Source organism: Lipotes vexillifer, unplaced genomic scaffold (assembly GCF_000442215.2).
Source record: "Lipotes vexillifer unplaced genomic scaffold, Lipotes_vexillifer_v1.1 scaffold664, whole genome shotgun sequence".
NCBI classification, from domain to species: Eukaryota; Metazoa; Chordata; class Mammalia; order Artiodactyla; family Lipotidae; genus Lipotes; species Lipotes vexillifer.
The window spans coordinates 233,142-254,272 of record NW_006782421.1 but is presented as its reverse complement, the minus strand read 5'-3'; positions in this window follow the sequence as shown (position 1 = coordinate 254,272).

Sequence of the window (21,131 nt, the reverse complement as noted above, 5' to 3'; positions counted from 1 at the left end):
GTGTGATGGGGCTTGAGACGGGGAATCAGAGACGATTCAAGGGTTGGCAATAAATCTAGTGACCAACATCGCATATGGAAATACGTAACCGCGGATTTTCTCCTTTGCAAAGTCTGGTTGGACTTTATTCCTATATTGGAATAAAAGTACTGGATGAGGTGTGGGTGCAGAGAGTCTGAGAGCTGTTTGTGCCGAGAGGGATGGCCGAAACATCCAGAAAGGAGGAGGTGAATTACGATGCAGAGAAGCATGTATTAATACTTAGGGCTTGGAAAGCATGCCTAGGGAGTGATACAATCTACTTAGTTAATGTTATCCTTTCAGTTCCAGCAAGGGGACGCCATTTTTTTAAGCTACTCTTTAAAAATGACACTTTCTCTGTACATCGGGTATTGAAAAAAAAAGGCGGGAGGGACGAAGGCACCTCTTAACATTTCTTCAGCTGAGCCTCTGCCTTCCTATTAATTTTCAGCAGACTCTGTTTTTCCACCAGCCTGCCCACTTCCGAGTACAGGCAGTCCTACGCTTTGGTTTGCTTTGCTTATCTCTCTTCCTGTTTGGCGTTCTAAAGGTGTCTGTGGTGCTTTTAGGAAGTGTAGTGTTTGGATGGTTGTTGACCAGCCTGCACTGCAAAATGCATTAACGTGAGGTTATCACAGGTAGCTGACTTGGAAGAAAAGCTTTTCCCAGTGGCTTTCTGGTTTGTGTGCCTAGGATCTCAGAGTTGTGCAGGGGAAAGTCTTCTAGTTTTGGTAGAAAAAGCTTAATTTGGGGGTCAGAGAGGCTTGGGTCGAGTCCTTAGCTCTACTGTCTTCTAGCTGGTGACTTAAAGTTTTTAAAAATTGAAGAACAGTTGCTGCACAATACTATATAAGTTACAGGAGTCCTAAATAGTGATTCACAATTTTTAAAAGTTATACTCCATTTATAGTTATTATAAAATATTGGCTATATTCCCCTTGTTGTACAATATATCCTTGTAGCTTATTTTATACCTAATAATTCGTACCTCTTAATCTCCTACCCCTATATTGCCCCTCCCTCCTTCCCCCTCCCCACTAATAACCACTAGTGTGTTCTCTGTATCTCTGAGTCTGCTTCTTTTTTTGTTTGTTTGTTTTTGCGGTACGCGGGCCTCTCACTGCTGTGGCCTCTCCCGTTGCGGAGCACAGGCTCCGGACGCACAGGCTCAGCGGCCATGGCTCACGGGCCCAGCCGCTCCACGGCATGTGGGATCCTCCCGGACCGGGGCACGAACCCGTGTCCCCTGCATTGGCAGGCGCCACCAGGGAAGCCCTGCTTCTTTTTCTTTTTATATTCACTAGTTTGTTGTATTTTTTAGATTCCACATATAAGTGGTATCATACAGTATTTCTGACCACATTTTTGAACCCTGTGTTTTCATCTGGAAGACATGGGTAATGAGATATATGTAAATTGCAGAGTAGTGGTAAAGATGAGATGAGATGACATATGTGAAGTTCTTAGCATGAGACTTAATTCATACTGGTTACCACAAATATTATTATTAGACTTACAAACACAGTGGTTGTCAATTGGACAGGAAACAAACGTTCCTGGTTTGTAGCTCTGTAAATGCTGTTGACAAGCATCACAGCTGTGTGTGCAGGGGTGCTGGGGTAGGGGTCTCCATTCCAGTCTAACAGAAGTTGCACGCTGGACGTCCTGATTGTATAATTAAAATAAGCCATTTTTTCAGTTTGAATGAAAACTGTAAATTGAACAAGTAAGTTAAAAAGTGGGGACCTTTTCTATGCAATGTGGATTACAAACTTCTCTCGAAAAACCATCTGGTGACATGGGCCCCCCACCATTCCAGATGGCAGCCATCAGCTCTGACTTAGAAGCTGATGGTAAGGTACCGTGTGTCCTTCCCTGCTCCCTGCCCCTCTTAGAGAGCCTGGTCTTATATTTTATATGCGCCCTTGGCTATAGCTTGTATGACCTTGGGCAGATTCTTTTACTCTTTTAGTCTTGGTCTCCCCATCTGTAAAATGGAGATGTTAATAATAAAGCTTACCCCAGAAGTTTCTTTTGAGGATGAAAGAACATTAACAACAAATTTTTCCACAGTGCTTGGCATACAGAAAGCACTCAGGGCTATAGCTGCTGTTGTCACCATCAGAGCACTTTGCAAATTAATAGCCATCTGATTGTAATACATACTTAGACGGACACTGATAGAAGTTGAACTATGGGTAAGACAGATGTATGTTATAGAGATAATCATATTTTTGAAAAATACCAGTACTGTTTTCTTTTTTGTACACCCTTGTACTTGATCCGATCCCCACTCCCCTTTCGGGGAGAAGCTTTTAGGCTGGATCTCGTCCATCACATCCACTGTCTACTATTCTCCATCTTGGAGCTGACCAGTTGGGTTCTATCAGTGGGACCCCAGCCTCTGGTGTCCAGTTAGGTTTGGCCAATGGGATGCTCCAGTGAGGGGGCGGGAATCAAAAGAAGGGAGGATAATCATGCCAGTATTTATTCCTGTTTGGTTCCTTCCCTGAGAAGTTGCCTTGAGCCTGCGAAGATCCCAACCCAAGGGTACTGGTTGTTTTTACACACTGTCTCCATCTGGGTTTGGAGAACACTTCCCTCAGACTCTCAGGCCTTGGACCTATAGGGTGGTAATGATTACCCCGTTACTAGTCCCGGGCAATGTGCTGTTTCTTGCTCTTCCCCTATACCTCTCCCATAACTTTGTAAAGCCACTTTGGTTTATCCTATGTCATCAGGACTTTCCACTGTCCTGGAGAAAATTAGGATTATTAAAGCAGAAAGCAAAGAAAATGAAGTCAATTTTAAGATCCTGGCATTTCGAATCCACAGCGAGGTAGAAGCCAGGCTTTGTGCAGAGAGAAAGGGTTTTCTAAATTCCAAAAGGTTTCCTTTAACACATAAAGAGCCAGGCTAGACCAAGGAGGGTCAAAGCCATAGTGCAGAGCAGGCAGAGGAAATGCCTTCCGGGAAGTGTCCACAGGACAGGAAGAGGGCGTGAAGACCGTGGCCACAGGAGGGCGATCCTGAGCGGAAAGCTAGGATGCTGACCGCAGCTCGGCCACCAAGAAGTGACTGTCTCCTCCCTCAGCGCCCCCTGGCCCCAACCTGGTTTAAGCAAAATTAGGGGGTGATGAGGCATTAGAAGCCCTCACAGAAACCCCGGAAGGTGTGGGGGAGAGTCCACCATGTGCTCCCAGTGTGTCTGCCAGGGTTTGAAGGTGGCGGAGCAGCCAGGACGCTGGGTTCCTCGTGGCCCCGGTGACAGGTGGCTGAGGTGTTGAGAGCGGTAGTCCTGGCACAGACCTGTGTTCAGGGCAAGGAAGCAGGAGGCTACAACACATAGGGACCTGGTGATTTGAGGGACCCCAGGGACCATGGGCTGCAGCAGCAGATGCCAGCAGGACACCACAAGGGGCAGCAAGATCTGCCACACCTGAGTAATCACCAGCCCAGGACATTTAGAGACAAGACAGGTCCATAGCCAAGGACTCCGAGGACGCCTGTCACCTCCCTCTGCACCCGGGTCCCTGCTGGAAAGGAGTGGGAGAAATGACCCCTTGATGGAGGGAAGAAACAGCCTGTGAGCTGACTCTTGATATACCCGAACGAGGCTGAGTTAACGTCAAAGTGAAATGTTTCAAAGAACAGAATAAGTTACCCTTAATTGGCAATTTTTATTTTTCTTGGCCATCAGGAGGAATGGAAACTCCAGAGTCACAGACTAGTGATAAACCACCTCCAGCTTCATTTTTCCCACACCCCTGTGCTCTGTGTAAATTTCGATGCCCTCTCCTTGACTTCCTTACAAGATGGATCCTTTACACTGGACCCTTGTCTTTTGAGCCACATTGAGTCAAACTAAAGGTGGTGAATGCATTCCGTCTAATACAATGGCTTTTACTTATTAAATTATTTTTACTATAATAACCCTAAAGGAAATGAATACAGAAAGAAAAATGTCCATATCCCCTCTACCATACCACAAAGACATCCACTTTTAAAAAAGTGGTTTTCTCATCCATGTTGCTAAAATCCTAGCTGACAGGTTGGTCAAACCCTCTGCTTAAGGAAGGCTCTGCTACCAACGCCCAGAGACGGTCTCCAGTGACATAAAGGAAGAGAGATTTGAGCTGATTACGTGACATGGTCATATGGCATCGAGCTTCTGCTTACTTGGGAGACCTTCCAATTAGTGGAACGGGACATTCTTCGGACGGTGTTCAGATTCAACAGTGTGGACAGGATTTCACTCTTTGCTTCCTACTTCTTAGCCTTTGCCCTTATACAAAATCCCAGGCTTCATGGGGATTCCTCTCCATCCTTTCTCTGGCATCCTAGACCCTGGTTCTGGGACTCTGGACCTGTTTGGAACGTTGGCATTATGATGCTGCCGATGGAATTCCTAAGCCTTTTTGAACTGGAGTCCTAAAGAAGAGATTTTAGCTCTTGCTGACCTCGGCACGGTTTTTTCTCCTTTGTGCTCTAATGCACATGACATTGGGGGAGTGTTTTACTTGGACAGGGGAATGAGCAGTGAAGCAAAATACATCCCCCTGCTCTTGGGTGTATTGCCCTGATTGGGAAGCATAGGTTGTTCTAAACGATGGCTTATTCTTGTGCTTCCATTGACTTGGAACTGGAAAGAGATGCGATCAGACTGCCCACATCCAGGAGTAGGGGAGATGCCTATTTCAACAGGATTGCCTACCAGCTTCATCGAGATGTGAGATTATGGGTCGAGGACCCTATTGTGGTAAAGGCAAGCGGCTGGTATTTTGAGATGCCATTTGGTTTTCTCTCCAAATATTCCCAGGGGCGTTCCCTCCGCCGTCCACAGTTTGCAGGTTCTTCCAGAAGAGCCTTGGATCATGGCCACCTTGGGGCCCCACAGGAAGTTCTCAATACCGGCAATCATGCTCCTGTGGACTAGCTTTTCAACTCTGATGGCAGAGGCTCTTCTTATATCAGCCCTGGGGAGTCAAATGGAGGAAATCCTGAATAAAATCTAGACACAAAATGTATGGACAAATGGGTGAAATAAATAAGCCATTTAATTAAGACTTTATAGTTTTTCCCAAGAAAAACCAGGCTTTTTTTTTTTCGTTCCTGAGGCCTGCTGTACTAGCTTTGCTGACGTTATCAGATGTTAAATCACACTGACTGAATAAAATGGGAAAAATCAGATCATGACAAACCAGCTTGGCGTTATTTCTAATTTCTATCATGATTTCCTCTTTGACCCATGCATACATAATGTATCAAAAGAACCATTTTTAGTTTCCAAATATACAAGAGTATTTTTGGCTTTTTTTGCGGGGGGGGGGGGGGGGGAAATACGCGCACACAAAGAAATGAAAGGCAATGCGCTCCACCCTCAGTATAATCAAGTTTCAACAGAAATAATTAGAGATCTTACTTGGGCTCGTGGGGATCACCTAATTCCCAGTCTTGAAAACAACAATAATAATAACAATAATAGGATGATGGTGATGGCGATGATAGTGACAGTAACGGTGGGGATGGCGGGGAGGGGGGGGGGGGGGGGGGCGGGAATTGAGTTCTCACTTTATTGTATTGTGGCAGAGAATATAGTACATATGTTTTACTGATTCTTTGATTTTTTTTTAACATCTTTATTGGAGTATAATTGCTTTACAATGGTGAGTTAGTTTCTGCGGTATAACAAAGTGAATCAGGTATATGTATACATGTATCCCCATATCCCCTCCCTCTTGCATCTCCCTCCCACCCTCCCTATCCCACCCCTCTAGGTGGTCACAAAGCACCGAGCTGATCTCCCTGTGCTATGCGGCTGCTTCCCACTAGCTATTTATTTTACATTTGGTAGTGTATATATGTCCATGCCACTCTCTCACTTCTTTGATATTTATTGAGATGTCCTTTACGGTCTAGTGTGTGCTCAATTTTTTAGAAATATTCCTCGAAGGCTTGAAAAGAATGCAGATTATCTAAGAGTTGAGATAAAGTTCTAAATATGTGAACTTTATACAGTGTCTTAATCATGCTGTTCAGCATCATTATTAATTTTTGATCACTTCATAACAGACGAATGTTAAAATCATAATTTAAGAAATTCAGTATTTCACAATTCTATTGATCTTTACTCTCTATGAAATTACCGCTTTTGTGGGTCGATCGAATATTGAAAGTTTTATATGGTTCAATGTAATATTTTGAGGCTATGTTGCTGATGCTGGTTGTCTCTGGAATCTGAATCAGAAATCACGAGAGACGAAAGAAAACATCCCCTCAAGAGCCCAAATATTGGGACTTCCCTGGGTGGCTCAGTGGTTAAGAATTCGCCTGCCACTGCAAGGGACACGGGTTCGAGCCCTGGTCTGGGAAGATCCCACATGCCGCAGAGCAACTAAGCCTGTGCGCCACAACTACTGAGCCTGCGCTCTAGAGCCCGCGAGCCACAACTACTGAAGCCTGTGCACCTAGAGCCCGTGCTCTGCAACAAGAGAAACCACCGCGATGAGAAGCCCGCGCACGGCAGCAAAGAGCAGCCCCCGCTCGCCGCAACTAGAGAAAGCCCGCGCGCAGCAACGAAGACCCAACGCAGACAAAAATTAAAAAAAGAACCCAGGGCTTCCCTGGTGGCGCAGTGGTTGAGAGTCCGCCTGCCGATGCAGGGGATACGGGTTCGTGCCCCGGTCTGGGAGGATCCCACGTGCCGTGGAGCGGCTGGGCCCGTGAGCCATGGCCGCTGAGCCTGCGCGTCCGGAGCCTGTGCTCCGCAATGGGAGAGGCCACGGCAGTGAGAGGCCCACATACCGCAAAAAAAAAAAAAAAAAAAAAAGAACCCAAATATTTCAGAGAGAACCTAAGTCAGGATGTGTCCGTGTGACGCAGAGCATTGAGGCTCCAAGCAGTAGAGCAATTCTTTTATGGAGTAAGTATTTATTGAGAACCAGGAACTGTGCAAAGCACTGAGATACTTAAAAGATAAGTAGGACAGCTCCTGCCTTCAGGGAACTTAGAGGAGGGAGAGAACATGATGTAAACAAGTACAACCCTCCACATACAGGGCGTGGGAGAGGCGGAAAAGAGAGAGTAGTCAGAGCCGTCAATTCTGGGGTGCAAGATCTGAAAAGGATTCCGAAAGGAGTGTATTCACGAGCCAGACGCCAGAACACTGAGAGGCTAGCAGGAGATTTCGAGAAACCTAAGCCTATTGCACTAGGAAGTGGTGATTCCCTTTGGGTCAGACTGGACGATATTTGAGGTCATTAAAACTGTGAGGTTTGAAGAATTTTTTTTTTTTTTAAATACAGAAGAGGAAGATTTCAGTGAATGATGTAACTAGACCTAGAATTCTGGTTCTGGATTCCAAATTCACCATTCCAGCTACAGAGGCCACCGTGGTAGCCACCCTAAGCTGTGCACGCTGGTGCCTTGAGGCCATGGTGTCTCCTTTGTCTCCCGAAGATACGCCATCATTGGAGAGACCTGGAATCGGAGCTTAGTTAAACTGCAGCCTTTCTTCAGGAGGAGTGGGTAGAAGGGAGCTGGGATGATGGAGGAATGACCGCTTTTCCACGGGACACTGTCAGCTAAAAGAGGCCCCCCAAGGAGAGGGTTAAGGAACAGTAATTACTCCACTAACGAAGCAGCTGAGAGCTGGGTCTATAGGGGTTCAGGTATTTGTTCTGCACCCTGCCCAGGGGTTGGTCCTACATGGTGAAGCTGGTGGTCATTTTGTTATTTACACCTCAGTATGAAAATGGATTCCAGTTTAAATGTAAAGTATTAAGATTAGACTCAATACAACTTTATTAAATTCATCAGCCTCAGAAGCTATAATGATGTAGATGGAGAAAAGCTGATGCTTACCTTAACTGTTTTTAAAAAGAGAGAGAAAAGAGAGAGAGAATGAAAGAGACAAACTACACTAGCAAATCTTCTTCTACTGAAAAAAAAATCTATTTGTATAAGATGATCAACCTCTTCATTCAATGTTATTATTCTTTATTCATTAAAACATGTTTCCAAGGTATTACTACTTGAGAAACCTGTTAGCTCTAATTGAAATCACTTCACATATGTATGGAAAAAAGTCATAAAAATGTCTTGCAAATGTAATAATTACTTCACCAGATGCTTAGATGATCTCATTCATTCATTGATTATTCAACAAAAATATATCCCATGCCAACCCTGCCCTGGGTATTGTGCCACCCGGTCCAAAGTCGGGGCATTTCATTATGTAGTGGAACACATGAAAAGAACCACTTTTTTTGAATTTTTCTTTACAAGTCACTTTATGGTTTCCGCTGAAACCGTAGATGAGTTTAAATGCAGACACGTGAGGACAGAAACGTGCTTTAGATGACGGTACCAGTCACAAAAGACAAATTTTCCTTCCCTGTTGAAGTCTAATAGATTGGAACTAAAAATGAATTATCTATGATGCTCTTAATAAACTCTATTGGTAAACAAGGAATGTGTTTGTTTTACTTAGAAAAGGCTTTGTGGGGGGCCATTTTTGTGGCACATTCTTTCTTTTTTAGTGATCATACCCAAATGGTTCTTTTTATAAAAGCGTATCATAAAATCTCCAACATAACCCTCAAAAGGAAACAGGGTTCACATAAAATAAGGGAGGTTTTGCTTGGATCTTCCAAAGAGGTGAATATGTCATTGATAAAACCGGAACGACCTCAATGTGATGGGGCAGCTGAGAACCAGAGAAGTCACCAATGTTGGGGAAAGATAGAAGCGTCCAGGGCCTTTGGTGAATATCTTAATGCTGAAAACGTTTGGGGAGATTTGGAAGTATTGCAGGCAACCACTGAGTAATCGGGGGGCTTTTTCTTCTGAATGATCCTATCTAGAAGGGGAAAAGGGAAAGTATGTTCAGTGGGATAGTCACGGCATTGGATCACACACACACAAACATGCGTATACGTGGACTACATGCATATACATTTGATCACACGCATTATCTACATATATTTATAGTACAATTTTTACATCATATATATATATATATATGGTAAAACCTTCTAAGTCACCTTTCTTTTGGAAACTCCATCCAGTTTTTTCTTTGTAGTACTGTTCCCCTCTCTATTATGTAAGATTTTGGTGGGTTCATTCGGGTTTTATTTTAATTTTGTGATCCATCCTTTCAACAAATTTCTTTTAACTTTAGTTTACCAGGGAGGTACTAACTTTACTTACATGGAAAGTACGCGGGCCTCTCACTGTTGCGGCCTCTCCCGTTGCGGAGCACAGGCTCCGGACGCACAGGCCCAGCGGCCATGGCTCACGGGCCCAGCCGCTCCACAGCATGTGGGATCTTCCCAGACCAGGGCACGAACCCGCGTCCCCTGCATCGGCAGGCGGACTCCCAACCACTGCGCCACCAGGGAAGCCCTTTACATCATATATTGTACTAATTGAATGCTGCTGAATTCCAGAGCCCACTATATTTTCCACTCTATATTGATGTCCAGAGAACAAATCATTGAACACTTTAAAAATCAAATTGTGTGAACTTGGGCACATTTGTTTTCTCTGGGCTTCATTTGACCATTTTGAAAAGGGGAATCACAGAAATCTCACCGCCTGTCGTCAAAGGTTGCTGGAAAATTCAATGGAATAATCAAGTAAAAGTGCTCAGTAAGCTATACAAAGTGATGTACAAAAATAGTATTGTAAATGTACTTTATAAACATAGGGACCAGATGTCTTAATGTTACGATTGTGCAAGGAAACCAAAGGAGATTACCAAAATGTAAACCATTGATTTAGGCAAGATCAAACAGAATGACAAAACTATTTATTATTTCAACTTAAGGAAAATAAAATTAACAACGTCTTTGTTTAGAACAGTGGAATGTTGATGATTGTTTAGGTTGAGTGCTGAGTACAAGGGATCCTCATTGCTTTTGTGTGTTTGAAAATTTTCATCTGAGCAAAAATATGAAAAACAGTTGTTTGACTATTAACATTAGGTAGGATGGTGCTTAAGAACAAAGATTCAGTAGCTAGAAGGCCAGGGTTCGAATCTTGCTTCTGCTAGTGTGCTGTCACACTTGCTGTGTGACCTTCAGCAAGCTATTTGTGCCTTAATGGCCTTATCTATAAGATGAGGATAATCATAGCGCCTACATCGTAGGCTTGTTCAGAGAATTAAATAAGTTCATATTTGATAAGCACTTAGTAAATTATGTATAAGTGTTTGGTAAAATAAAAATCTTTCGGGTTCTGAATAGGTACTATTATTTACAAGGAACATGAGGCTTAAAATAGTCAAACAACTTACTCAAGGTCACAGAGTTAGTAAGTGGCTTTGCCTGGGTTTGATTCTGGCTCAGGCTGTGACTCTAAAAGCTTGGCTCTAAGTGCCAGCGCTGTTTCCCACGGGAGAGCTCGTAATTTGGCAAATGATAGCATATTCACCGTTGTGTTTAAGGGCATTTTGGAGGTCAGGAGGGTTGCTGGGCGGGTCTGTTTGCAGGAGGCCCAAGGAGCTAGTACTAAGTAGGGGTGCAATGGGAGACCCTCTCTTGTGAGCCCAGACCTTTCTGGAAGGGCTTTGAAGGAAGTCAGAATTCCCTGGGGGCAGAGGTGGGGCCTGAGAAATACTTTGCAGACTGTTATTGGGCCTCTTACTCCACAGAGATGGCGTAAAAGCTGTTACGGATGTGACATTCCAGAAACTGTTCAAAGAACTTTACACATATGAGCGCATTCGGAGCATAGGTACTAACCTGGATTCTCTTACCCTACCCACCCAAACTCTGGAAGCTTGAATCCTCCTGCAGATTTACTGCCATTATTTTGCACGTTGGGCCCATTTGACCTCCTCCACAATTCTGTGTGGGAAACTATAGTTATAATCTCCTTTCTAGAATTGGGGGAAACTGGAGTCTGGGGAGGGTTTGAGACTTTTGGACGACTGACCAAAAAGTAGTGAACCTCTGGTGGGAAAGACTGATTACCCTGGTCCATTTGGGCTGCTGTAACAGAATACCATAAATGGGTTTCTCACAGTTCTGGAGGCTGGAGGTCCAAAGTCAAGGCGCCGGCAGATTTAGTGCCTGGTGAGGGTCTGTCTCCTGGTTCATAGACTGCTGTCTTTTTGCCGTATCCTCACATGTTGGAAGAAGCAGGAAAGTTCTCTGGGGTCTTTGTTATAAGGGCACTAATCCCATTCATGGCGGCTCCACCCTCATGACCTAATCGCCTCCCAAAGGCCCCCACCTCCAAATACGGTCACACTGGGTGTTAGGATATAAAATGTGAATTTGGGGCGGGAGGATGCAAAGTCTATAGCACTGATGTTCATAAAAACAGATGTTGCACGATACTGAAAATATGAACTTCCAAATAAGTGCCAAAAAAAAAAATTTAGCTCACGAAATTATTTGTAAAACAGCAATGCTAGATCCTTAGGGAATAATATACATGCCAGATTTTTCTACTAGCTTGTTAATTATGTTTTTCTCCAGGCAGATAGGTAGGCAACTCTTTGCAAAGCTGCTCCATGGAATGATTTCATTCTTTAAGGACAGATTTTCAAGGTTTTTGGGCCTCACTGAAACATGGCCAAGTTGTGTCATCTGAGAATTCTTGGGATTGCCAAGTATAGGAGGAGGAGCCCACTGATGTACCCAGAGTCCATTCAGATGACACTGCAGGGAGAATTTAATCAGAATATCTTTCATATAAAATGGCATTTCCGGAGATTTATGTGAAAAGAGTGAATGTAAAGATTATGATGAAGACAGCCTATTTCTTTTTCCTTTTGTTTTTTGTTTTTTTTACATCTGTATTGGAGTACAGTTGCTTTACAATGATGTGTTAGTTTCTGCTTTACAACAAAGTGAATCAGCTATACATATACGTATATCCTCATATCCCCTCCCTCTTGCGTCTCCCTCCCACCCTCCCTATCCCACCCCTCTAGGTGGTCACAGAGCACCGAGCTGATCTCCCTGTGCTATGCGGCTGCTTCCCACTAGCTATCTATCTTACGTTTGGTAGTGTATACATGTCCATGCCACTCTCTCACTTTGTCACAGCTTACCCTTCCCCCTCCCCGTATCCTCAAGTCCATTCGCTAGTAGGTCTGTGTCTTTAGTCCCGTCTTACCACTAGGTTCTTCATGACATTTTTTTTTTCTTAGATTCCATATATATGTGTTAGCATATGGTATTTGTCTTTCTCTTTCTGACTTACTTCACTCTGTATGACAGACTCTAGGTCCATCCACCTTACTACAAATAACTCAATTTTGTTTCTTTTTATGGCAGAGTAATATATACAATGGAATATTACTCTGCTATAAAAAGACCGCCTATTTGCAGAAAGTTTCCTTTTTCACCTAATCACCAGCTAATGTAACTTGGAGGGAAGCCAGGGTGGCACCCCTAACCTTCCTTGGTCATTTAGTGTCTCTGAGAGGGACATACACGGACTTTCTAAGTAGCAACGGGCCAGCTGGGTCTCCGCTGTCCACACAGTGACAGACTGGGGGTAACAAGGATATCAAGAGGAGAGTCATCCACAGCGAAGACGTATTTTGTGTGGAGCCGTCCCCCTTTCCCAGAATAGTCAGCAACCCCAAGAATGTTCTGGAAAGAACCACAGAGGAAGACACTAATCTGAGTGCCCAGAGGCGGTAGGTTACCCTTGCAGAGTGGAAGGGGGGATTCTGACAGCCCCACCCTCCAAAATGAGCTCTGGGAAGCCTGGAGCAGGACTCTGAGATCCCAACCATGGCCCCCCCAAATCCCCTCACCCTGCCCTGTGGAGAACGTGCACTGGGACGCCCGATCCAGACTGCTTTCTGGGGCTTTCTTCTCTGGGTACTAATCACTGGGTGAATCAGACACACAACAGCCAGTGTCTGCTCTCACCAGTGATCTCGCGGTTCATTTCTCCCACCTTAACCCATTAATTCTCCCCCGTCAACATACTCTTGGAATTACTGTATTTTTCTCTTCGTGTTTATGCTGACTACATATTTGTTGGTCTTGCCGCCTGTACGCCCTCTTTGAAGGCTGGGGATGGGTCTCTTCTCCAGCATCTGTGATCCTGAGCGTCTGCTTACAGGTCATCGTGCCCCAAGCGGGTGCGGGAAATGCTTCTTTACCCAGTATCCAGTTTCTCTGTATGTCCTCCCTTCTGCTCTGGGACCTGGCCTGACCAAACCTTCGATCACGTCTGGTCAAGGCGGTCCGGGTCAATGCCATTCACGGATAGTAAGTTCCTCCTATGCTTGGAACACAGAGCTAGGCTCTTGAAGTGACTGAGATGCAGCCTGGGTCTTCCAGAGCCTTTCAAGTCAGAGGAGGCATGAGAGCAGCATTTCCAGCCTTGCTGTTAACACTCCCTGTTGGGTACCATTAGTCGTGAAATGTGTCATCAGTAATTTCTTACTACTAATAAAATACTGAGTGAGGATGACTTACGTTTTAAAAATAAGTTTGGGACTTCCCTGCTGGCCTAGTGGTTAAGAATCCACCTGCCAATGCAGGGGACACGGGTTCGAGCCCTGGTCTGGGAAGATCCCACATGCTGCAGAGCAACTAAGCCCGTGCGCCACAGCTACTGAGCCTGCGCTCTAGAGCCCACGAGCCACAACTACTGAGCCCGTGAACCACAACTACTGAAGCCCACGCGCCTCGAGCCCGTGCTCCACAACAAGAGAAGCCACCGCAAGGAGAAGTCCATGCACTGCAACGAAGAGTAGCCCCCGCTCGCCGCAACTAGAGAAGGCCCGCGCGCAGCAACGAAGACCCAGCACAGCCAAACATAAATAAATAAATAAAGTGAAGCGCTGAAGACTTAAAAATAAATAAATAACAATAAGTTTGAGTGGATTCAGAGTTATTTTTATAACACCCCCTCATCTTGTTTCTAGCATTATTTGTAAGTGTGAAACTTTGTAGTTTCCAACTTTTTTTCCCCTTCTGATGCACATGCCTCACACAACCCCGTGGGCCCGTACTAGAAGTGGTTGCTTCATTTCAGCTGAAACGTAAGGAAGCTGGGAGGCAGCGTATGTGTGTCAACCAGCTTACGGGCTCTGACCCCATGCCTTTCTCGCCAATGCAAGGAAGCTTCTCTGAATGCACATCATTCATGGTGACATGATCATAGATGCCGTCTTTTACGGGGCGAGGGAAATGCATTCTGATGAGGAAAGAAAGAATGGGTAAAGTTGTTGGCTAGGACAGATCTAAGCTGGGTCTTGAAAGGTAGGCACAACTTGGGGTTGCACGGGTGGGGTGCACGGGTCACCCAGCAGTGAAAAGATCTGGGCAAGGTTGCAGAAGGAGGAAAGCGTTGAAAGTGTACGGGGTCCTATGAGTTGTCCAGTGTGGGAAGAAAGATGCTGGGAGGGCTCCACACTAAGTTGGGAAAAATACTGAAAGCTCTGGATGGAAGATGGAGGTGTTCAGACCTCATTCTGTATATAGTGCAGAACCAAGTTATCCAAATATGCACATTGATTTGTATATTTCTATGTGCCAGGTGCATAGAATAGTTCTGGAAGAGTTCCTGATGACATTATTTCTAAATATAACATAGCAGTTAAGGGTCCTGACTCTGGAGCCGATTACTCTGGATTCAAAAACTGGCTCTGTCACTTATTGGCTATAGACCTGGGTTCACTGTGCCTCAGTTCCTCCACCTGCAAAATGGGGATAATAAAAGTGCTTACGTCATGGAGTTGTTTCTAAACATTAAATGCATTAAGTGCTAAGTATGAAATGGGTTAAAATATACCTTTGCTCAGAATAAGCACTCAGTCGCTGCCAGCTGCTAATGTGATGACTTTTATTATGATCTTGGCTGAGTGACTAAGTGGGTGGTCTGTGGTTGTCTGCTGATGATGTGGGTGAAATATGACACATCTTAACGAATCAACTCGTATTAGCAGAGTGATTTCAGTCGCTGTGTTGTGTTCTCTGAGCAGTAAGTCGTGTACACGACCCTCAAGGATGTGGCATCCAGTGATAAACACAGACATACAAGTGTGGAAGAGTGAATCCACAGCAAGGCAAAGTGGTACCGATCCACTGGATCGCACAACCCAGGGCCAGACGAAGGTTATGACAACACGTTTCTCGAAGAGTTTGGAGAAGGAAGCAATGCCGTGCAGGTTGGAGACCTCTGGGAAGTCTTGGAGAGCTGAGGAGGAATCTGACCTGGCGATGTCAGTTTGGGTGGGAATTAGGTATCTTGAGAAGAGGGGCGGGTGCTTCTGTCCTCTTTCAGGGTGTTGACCCAATCTGGTCATGCTTTTCACTCTGCGTTCTTTCATTTATGCATCGTTTGGTATTTTAAGGTGTTTTCTAAATGCTCTCAAGCTCCATTGTGTGTGTGTCTGTGCTTCTCAGGCCTTCATTATCTTTAGGTCCTTCCCAATGTAGGGCTCTGTATAATCGTGCTTTCAGGAAGAGATGCTTCTCCAGTTCTACAAATTATAAATATGGCCATCATATTTATCTCTTAGAGATCTATTAATCTGCACGTACAAATCTTTGCACGTTTTCTAGTTTTGAGAAACATTTTTCCCTTTGACCAAATCCTTTTTGGTTTTTGTTGTTGCTGTTGTTAATTGGTCAGTGGGCCACTTATGGCATAGAGCAAATCTCCATTCACTCCACAGCTGTTTTGAAGAGCTTTGCAAAAGAAGCTCCACTGACTTGGCCAAAAGAGGGGAGAGGGGCAGAGGAAAAGAGACCAGGAGGGAGGATGTTTGTTCAGTTTTCTCAGTAGTCAAAGCACCAGGAAGACAAATAGAAGAGAAATGGAACTCAGAGATATTTGAAAAGGGGGACTGGCAAGAAGATGTTCAATTCAGTCTTTGCTGTTTCTTGCTCATGATTATTCTCTCTTGCATTCACCCTAATTTCCTTTGAAGGAGATAAACACCGTGGAGGGAGGGGCTGCGGGTGATGTGAGATGGGTGGCCTGAAGTGTGAGTCAATATTTGCTGGGCGCCTAGGCTGGCGGTGAAGGACAGAGGATTATCTGGAGGGTGGCAGATGGTAACGGGAACACACGCAGAAGATTCCATGACAAGCATTCTGGGAGAGGATCTTCACTCAGCGGTGACCAAAGGGCCCAGGGCAGAGAAAAAGGATAAGAGAGGTGGGAGAAACACAGGAGTTAGTGGCTCAGGAATCAGGGAAATGAGGGGGAGGGAACTGTGTTTATTGGATCTCTAGCGTGTGATGGTTAATCTTATGTATCAACTTGGCTGGGCTATGGTGCCAAGATATTTCATCAAACCTTATTATGGATGTTCCTGCGAGGCTGTTGTTGGGGGTGAGATTTACATTTAAACTGGTGGACTTTGAATACAGCAGATTGCTCTGCATGGTGTGGGTGGGCCTCACCTGATCAGCTGAAGACCTTATGAGAACAAAAAGCTGACATCCTTGGAGAAGACGGATCTCTGCCAGCACACTGCCTTTGGACTTGAACTGCAACTCTTTCCTGAGTCTCTAGCCTGCTGCCCTCCCCCATCAGATTTTGGACTTGCCAAGCCTCCATAAGCGCATCCAATTGCTTTAAATAAATCAGTCTGTCTGTCTCTCTCTCTCTCTGGAGAGCACTGGCTAATACAGTGGTGTAATAGGTATTCTGTGCATATCTCATCTCGTTCTTAGGAGCACAATTCCAGGTCTCATAGATGCTCAGTGGCAGAGACAGTATCCAAATCTAAGTCTGACTTCCAATCTCCTACTCTGCTCATCATTCGCTTCTTAGGGTCCAGGGAAGGGCTTTTGAAAAACTTAAACTGGAATCCCTGGCTTCCTGTCTGTGAAGAGTCTAATAGGGGACCTACTGGAGACCCAAGTAACTGGGCTGGCTGCCTCACTGTGTGGTGCTGTCTGAGAACAGCTGGCCTTCAAGGCTGAGAAATCACAGCCCTGGGTCCTTCCCTCTGAGCCCTTCCGTTTCAATGGAAGGGGAGGTGCCGTTTCCATCCCAGGTGCCTGGAAGTGCAGCTGAGGAGTCCATTATCCCATCAACAGCCTGCCACAGGGATGCTCTGCTGTTCTGTTCCTTCTCAACATTTCCTGGCAGCTGCTGCCCCCTTTATTCCTGCCTCTCTCAGTCTAAACGTGGGGTTTGGAAAGCACAGGGAGGAAGGACGTGAATTCAGGGTTCAAGGTATAGGAGAGGAACTCCGACCCAGGTATGACCCACGTCGCCCGTATTCATCTTCCCTGTTTAGAACCGAGAAGCAAAAGGTCTGTGGTAAGGAGGGAATTTTCTCATGCTTCCTTTCTGATCTTTGGCAGCTCCAGTTGCAGGATTGCAAAACCAGAGCAGGTTTTTCCAATTGCTTTGGGCAGGAGACTGAGCCCTCAGTGTCACAGGCCTGAGCTTTCCACTTCGTATATATATATATATATATATATATATCTTTTAATTTTTATTTATTTTTTAAATTTATTTTTGGCTGTGTTGGGTCTTGTTGCTGCGTGCAGGCTTTCTCTAGTTGCGGCGAGCGGGGGCTACTCTTCCTTGCGGTGCACGGGCTTCTCACTGCGGTGGCTTCTCTTGCTGCGGAGCACAGGCTCTAGGCACGTGGGCTTCAGTAGTTGTGGTGCACGGGCTTCAGTAGTTGTGGCAGTCGGGCTCAGTAGTTGTGGCTCGCGGGCTCTAGAGTGCAGGCTCAGTAGTTGCGGCGCACGGGCTTAGCTGCTCCGCGGCATGTGGGATCTTCCCGGACCAGGGCTCGAACCTGTGTCCCCTGCATCGGCAGGCAGATTCTCAACCACTGCGCCACCAGGGAAGTCCCTCCACTTCTTGAAATTAGGGCCAGCTGTTGGACAGCTGGCAGCTGTGGAAGGAGGGGGTGTCAGCTGGTGTCTGGGAAGTATAAAACTCCACCAGCCTAACTGGTTTTATGCTCCTTTGAGCACTGCAAAGAGAAGGCAGAAAGGGAAGCTTGCCTCGTTTTCTTCAAAGGTTTTCTCTCAAGGAAATCTTTGTAACTGTAAATAAAGTGAGGATGATCTTTTAAGTAGTGAGTACATCAAAAGTTATAAAAAAAAAAAAAAAAAAAAAAAAAAAAAGTTATACATCCCAAGGAGGATTAAACATATGAAACGCTATCAATGTAGTCATCTTGACCACATGCTTTTCTAAGTCTTTGCTGGGGTGTCTCTTCTGTAGTTGCATCTCTGCCCTCAGAAGGCATGTGTAAAAGCCCAGACATTCATCACAGAGGAAGCAAATTAAGATTAGTATGTCAGTAACTGTAAGTGGGCTAAGTATCATCATTTCCAAAATATGACGGGATTACGAAGCAAAGCCCAACTATAAGCTGAGAAAAGAGACACACTTAAAACAAAGTGACTCACAGAGGTTGAACTTAAAGAATGGGAAAAGTCATGGCAGGCAAATATAAGTTAAAACAAAGTCTGACTCTTCATCTTGGTGTCAGACAAAGTTAAAGTCATGGCGTAGAGCATTAAATGAAACGAAGGTGCTTTACTATTTTAAAGAGAACCACATTTAAAATAACAAGGGCTTCCCAGGTGGCGCAGTGGTTGAGAGTCTGCCTGCCGATGCAGGGGACGCGGGTTCGTGCCCCGGTCCGGGAAGATCCCACATGCCACGGAGTGGCTGGGCCCGTGAGCCGTGGCCGCTGAGCCTGCGCGTCCGGAGCCCTGTGCTCCGCAGCGGGAGAGGCCACAGCAGTGAGAGGCCCGCAAAAAAAAAAAAAAAAAAAAAAAAAAAAAGGCCAGTTGTCCATCCACATATCCTTGTGTTAACTGTGCTTTACTCTCCAAGGGGAGAGCTGAGCTTCTCTGGGAGGGACTGATGGCCCTGGACAGCTTGGTCAGTCACCCAGCAGCCCATCTCCAGGGACATTGCACAGACATTCTGGGAATCAACATCTATGAAATTCAAGGGCAGATTCTCAGCTATTCCAGGGGTGCAGTGAGAGGGCTTTGCTTTCACCGGCTCTGGCTGTCCACGGAATACGCCTGGTGTTCTTCCCGCCGTGAAGAGAGAGTAAGATGTTTTCTTTTGGCCGTTTTCCCTTAACAGAGAAAACCCTGCAACTCCATTTTTTAGGGTGTAGTGCCTTAGCGCATCACCTGGAGACACATAGCTATTTATACAAACAGCAGCAAACCCTGGACAGAGCTAGTGCCAGGATTCCCAGGTTCATTGCTCATCACCCTGACTCACCCTCCTAACACCAGTACAGTCGGACAGTTAATTGGAACATGGCTCCAGGGCAGAAGAGATCTTGGTTCCATTTCTTAACCGTGATCTATACCCAAATGCCCTTAAAGAGAAGTAAAGAGGTCTGAAAGTGAAATCAAGCCAATAGGACGTTTTGAAGACAGTGAAGGGTACAGGATCAAAGAATCACAACTAACTGATAAAGATTTTTTTAAAGAAACCTCCATAATCGTTTATCATTGATCAAGTTTTTGCTGGGTTCTAGGCACTGTACTAAGCGCCTTACATGGATTTTCTCATCACATCCTCTCAAAAACTCTTTGAGAGGGTGCAATGGTCATCCTCAATTAAAACTGTGACAATGCCAAGGTTTTAGTGGGGTTTAGCAGGTTACACAAGGGCATACAGTAAGTTTTTGGACTCTTTTCATTTCTTAAACACACACACACACACACACACAACAAAAAACAACAACAAAAACTGTATCTGGGTAAAGTCAAGTTTTAGCAACCTTGAAGAGAAGAAAAACATCCCCATAATCTCTACATTTCTTGGATTGCCTTTGCAGTAGAAGGGTGTTTCGGGCCGGTGGAGAGAGTATGATCAGACTGATTCACTTTGTTACACAACAGAAACTAACACACCATTGCGAAGCAATTATACTCCAAGAAAGATGTTTTAAAAAACAAACAAAAAAACCCTCCTTCCTTCCTTCCTTCCTTCCTTCCTTCCTTCTGTCCTTCCTTCCCTGCTTCCTGGCAAGATGTTGAAGTTAGAAACATTGTCCCTCTGTCCATCCATTTGCCATAAACTATCAACTTTCTTTGGTCACAAACACCTGACATGGTGCCTGGTATGAGTTTGGGTGATGATATATAACTGCAGCTTAAAAATACTTGTTAAAACAGGAATGTACCCTTTGCAAGGCTTGACTTAAATATGTAAAGGAACAGCATCGCCAGCCACCAGTGCAATACTGAGGGAATTAATCTGGTTAATGTAGGTGTCACACTCAGGCAGTTATCCTGAATGTCTCTAGACATAGAATTTACTAGTCCTGTAAGTGATATGGCTTTTTTTTTTTTTTCGTGGGGATGTGTGTGAGTTTGGGGGATTGGTTGGTTCTTAAAAGAATATATCTGATCCACAGAAAAGGGCTGATTCTATCAGCTTCCCTTGCCCTTCTAAGCTTAGCGCTCGTAATTGTTTAAAGAAGAACTAAGATGATTATCCTGATACCAATGTCTGCAAGAGCCACGAAGTGAAGACAAGTCTTGTCGTTGGTCCCAAAGCTCAGGAAGAAGCTAGAGAGAACGGCCCGGCGTGGGGTGATCACCCTAAGCCCAGCATTTTAATTCCTTCTAAGTCAGTATATTTTTCTGAGATGATCCAGGACACCAATACGGAGTTGGAAAACTAACGTTACACATTACATTCAACAACAAATGGCGGCACATAGGGTCATTGCTGTAAGGTCTTTGTTCCCCCAAAGGCTTCGGACTAAGTATGTGCTTTTTCTTAGCTCCTCTGACTAGGAAAGGCTACCCGGGGTGGTGTAGGAACTTCAGTTATGGGGCAAAGCTACCCGCTCTTCTGGACAAATAAAAGGGATGAGAAGTATGTTCCTAGAAGAAAGTGGAAGCTTTTATCATTGTAGAAAAAAGAATTACTGCCTCGGGGTATGGCTTTGTTTTGGAGAGAGATGAAGAACTGAGTGGTGTTTTAGGACTACCCTGGTAATCAAGCTTTCAAGGGACTGAAGGACACACTTCCAAAGGGCTGGAAATGGGAGGTCCCCACTGATGCCAGCAGTGGGACAGCAGGAGGGAGCTCAGGGTGGCCTTGAGTGGAGATGTCTGGTGCTTTGGAAGGGACGGGATGGGGCCCATCAGAAGGAGGAAAGA